General features: G+C 29.6%; 1 non-coding gene across 1 annotated transcript; it reads left to right on the top strand.

Moving 5' to 3' along the window:
* The first annotated feature begins 237 nt into the window (after positions 1-237).
* On the top strand, positions 238-344 carry LOC149526444 (small nucleolar RNA R71). Its single transcript, XR_016352007.1, has one exon. It is a non-coding gene; the product is annotated as a small nucleolar RNA R71 (small nucleolar RNA).
* The last annotated feature ends 2,991 nt before the right edge of the window (positions 345-3,335 follow it).

The following is a 3,335-nucleotide window of genomic DNA, read 5'->3' as shown; positions in this document are numbered from 1 at the left end:
GTGCAACCATTTGTGCAGTTTAGGGCATTAAGTGCATCAATTTCATAGGCTCTAATAGCTTTTCTTGAACTAGACCTTTTTGAAGGCCATTGGTAATTATTTAAGGCCATATCTTCTAACAGATTATAAATATCTACAGCATTCTTACCCATTATTGCCCTACTAATAGCATCGATTGTGGTTTTTATTGAACCAACCAACCCATTGTAGAATGTTTGAACTTGCAACCAATCAAGAATTTCATGGTGTGGGCATTTTCTAAGTAGTTCCTTAAATCTCTCCCAAGCTTCATACAAGGATTCACTTTCAAATTGTTTGAATGAAGTTATATCATTCTTGGTTTTTGCAGTTTTGGTCAGCGAAAAAAATTTTGCTAGAAACTTTTGAGTGAAGCCTTCTCATGTAGTAATAAACCTATTGGTTAGTGAATTGAGCTAGCTCTTTACTTTATCCCCCCAAGAAAATGAAAATAGTTTTAATTTAATAGCATCATCAATTATTCCATTAATTTTGAAAGTATCACAAATTTTCAAGAAATTCACCAAATGAGAATTAAGATCATCACTAGGTAACCCACCAAACTAAACTGAAGATTGAATCATCTGAATTTAAGCTAGCTTAATTTCAAAATTATTTTCTTTGATGGAAGGTCTTTTAATGCTTTGGTTTAACTTTTTAAAAGAGGAACAACATAATCCCGTAGTACTTTAGTTTCTTTAGGAACTAGATTAATGGCATTATTGCCATTGTTGTTATTATCCTTGTCAGTATATGCCCTTAAGCAAATTAGATTGGCCAAGGAATATATATTGTCATTTAATGCTTTTTTCATCATATTACTATATGTGCTAAAGGTTTTCCTTCATGTTAATGCAATAATAAGGAGTTATTAAGTACTAATTGGATGAAGCTAATAGAACATAAAGGCCTTATAAGAGAATTGTAAAGTTGTTGCAATTATGAGATCACTATGCATCAAAGCCATGTTCTTGAAATTATTCTTGGTCATTGTATTGTCAAGATAGGGTATTGACAATGCTCAAAGATTGGTACATATTAAGCCTCTTTACTTGGGAAGTAAGCAATTGATCTCATAGATTGAAGTACATGGGATACTTGAGGATAATATATGGGTGATTGTTAAAGACCAAGTTCACTGAACATGACCTCCTATAAGAACTCCATTTGGTATTTCACTTAAGTTTCTATGGAATATGTTCTCATTTGATAGTCATGTAACTAGTCCTCAGACTTGAAACACCAAGTCATCTTGTATGGGGAATGACATACTTTGATCTCACCTCTACGAGGTCTAGAGGTGACCAGATGTCTAAACAGGGTGTTTTTACGTATGCCATGAAGTATGCAAATGTGAATGAGTGGTGAAGAGAGGATTTATCGCCCCAAATGATATGAAGGGATGTATCTCACTTGTTCTCAAGTCTTGATTAATGTGTATAATGTCTTTGGCCAAACGATGATGAATTTGAGAAAAGTTTGCTTACTAAATTCAAAACATTAGTTATGAATTATGAGAACTATGGATTGTTATAAGTAGACACTGAGCCATACTTTATGACATATCTAGGATACTTGATGAAAAGATTGTATTGCACTGAAAGGCTTATCATTAAAGGGCCTTGTCAAATTCTTTAACTGACTCTTTTACATTTGGGTGGCTATGACATATTGCTAGATGTTGCTCATGATCTATAATTATAAATTAATTACCAAATTGATATTTGATTAGGATTTATATTTATTGCCAATATGTTAGAAGCCTAATAAGTCATGCACATTAAGTGACATAATTGAGATTAAATAAGAAAAATCAATTAAGTTGGACTTAATTAGAATAGACTAAAATAAATTGAAAAATTAATTAAGGTCACAAAGACTTAATTAAATTAAAATACAATTGTTGTATCTATTGCTACAACTTAGTTTGGCTATATAAATATATTATATTACCAACAAAAACTCTAAGCTTTCAGCCACTTTTTAGCCATTTCATAAAAATAAAAAATGAAAAATAGTTTTCTTTGTCTTATAGAAACAAGATTCAGTAGAAAAAAATTGTTCTTTTTGTTTTAAAAACAAAACTTGCTAGCACAAGTAAAACCCTATCTTTGAGAAACTCTTATTTGTTCATTGTGTGGATTACTGTTAGATGCTAAACACTTGGGTGATTGAAAATTTGACAAATCCTAAAAGGGAAGAAGCAAAGGTTTCCATTGCAGGATTTTAGACTGTCTTATTCTCTTTTCAGGTTTCTTGTTTCATCACAAGCCTTTTGAATTTAATTGGCTCTTGATTATGATATCTAAAGTAAGGTATGTTACTCTTAAACTTATGAGTGTTCATAATTAATTTGAAAATTACATGAAAAACACAAACATCGATCATGTAGGGTTTGGTTGTTTTTCTGATTAAATGCCAATTGGTTTTTTCGCTGCGTTATATTTTTAATTTCTTGATTAATTTCATGTTTGAGCATGAGGTCGAATTCTAGTAGTGGTATCAAAGCCTTTGTTTGATGTTTTCATGTAATTTGGATGCCTGATTCTTAGTGATAATCACTAGAATTGATTTGTGTGTTAATTTGGTATATATTGGTTTTGAAGGCTTTCTTTAAAATCTATTTTTTTGTTTTAATTTAAATCTGAGCAGTATGTAATTAATTCATTAAAACACGTTTTAAAAGGTTTAAAATCATGTTTAGTTGTAGAATTAATGAATGGATTAAAAGGCTTGCAAAGCCAAGTTAAAATCGAATAGTTTTGAAGTGTTTTGGAGACTAGTGTGTCGATTATTTTACTAACATTGGGTAAGTGTTATGAGTAGCTTTTAATTATTAAAAATTAGTTTATCAAATTAAGTTATTGAATGTTTCAGCGAGACTTAATTTAGTATGAAAAAGTTTCATAAAAATCATATTTTTGAGTTTCAAAACAACAAAGATTCGATATAGAAAATTTTAGGTAGCTATGATTTGTTTTGTTGGCTTAATTGTTCATGAATTTTGTGCTTAATTGTTAGACACACTTGCTAGAAATTTTCAACAGCTTTTTCATGAGTTTGACTCATGATATACAAAGTTTGAAGAGCACCTAAATGCCATTTATTTTAATTTAGGGTGATTCATAAAAAATATAAAATTGTTTCCTACTTTAAAAGAAATTTTCAAAATTAAAGATAGCATTTTAATTTGGGAAATTCATAGGAAATAATTTTCTACTTTAAAAGAAATTCCTAAAATTGATGATATTATTTTAATTTGAAAAATTCATAGGAAATAGTTTCCTACTTTAAAAGAAATTCCTAAAGTTATGTGA

Source organism: Theobroma umbraticum, unplaced genomic scaffold (assembly GCF_002168275.2).
Source record: "Theobroma umbraticum cultivar Fairchild unplaced genomic scaffold, ASM216827v3 scaffold_239.1, whole genome shotgun sequence".
In the NCBI taxonomy this organism is placed as follows: Eukaryota; Viridiplantae; Streptophyta; class Magnoliopsida; order Malvales; family Malvaceae; genus Theobroma; species Theobroma umbraticum.
The sequence above is the reverse complement of the archived record's forward strand: the minus strand, read 5'-3'. Positions and strand labels throughout refer to the sequence as shown.